General features: G+C 52.6%; 1 protein-coding gene across 1 annotated transcript in view; it reads left to right on the top strand.

Moving 5' to 3' along the window:
- EHMT1 (euchromatic histone-lysine N-methyltransferase 1) overlaps nucleotides 1–253 on the top strand; it is a 74,736-nt gene that overhangs the window by 32,812 nt on the left and 41,671 nt on the right. The window lies entirely within an intron of this gene.

Raw genomic sequence — 253 nt, 5'->3', positions numbered from 1 at the left:
CCTGTGTTTGGTGTTGCAACAGCTAGGTCAGCAGTACCTGCGCTCGCTGGTTTAAGGTAAGCTCAGGCAGGTGTTGCTGCGGCAGTGGCAGCACTGTAGATGAACCTACAATGTCAGGCAAATGCCATCTGTCCTCGTGTTTTGTTGTGTGCTAGGCTAGAGGTGGGAGACCACAGCCTTTGCTAAGTCTTGATTGTGCCAAATGCTGTCCAAAAGGAAGGATCCCTTTCCGTTCCTGCCTGCTCTTCCGCAC

Source organism: Pygoscelis adeliae, unplaced genomic scaffold (assembly GCF_000699105.1).
Source record: "Pygoscelis adeliae isolate BGI_AS28 unplaced genomic scaffold, ASM69910v1 Scaffold436, whole genome shotgun sequence".
Taxonomy (NCBI): Eukaryota; Metazoa; Chordata; class Aves; order Sphenisciformes; family Spheniscidae; genus Pygoscelis; species Pygoscelis adeliae.
Note: the sequence above shows the minus strand (reverse complement) of the source record. Positions and strands in the feature narration are given on the sequence as shown.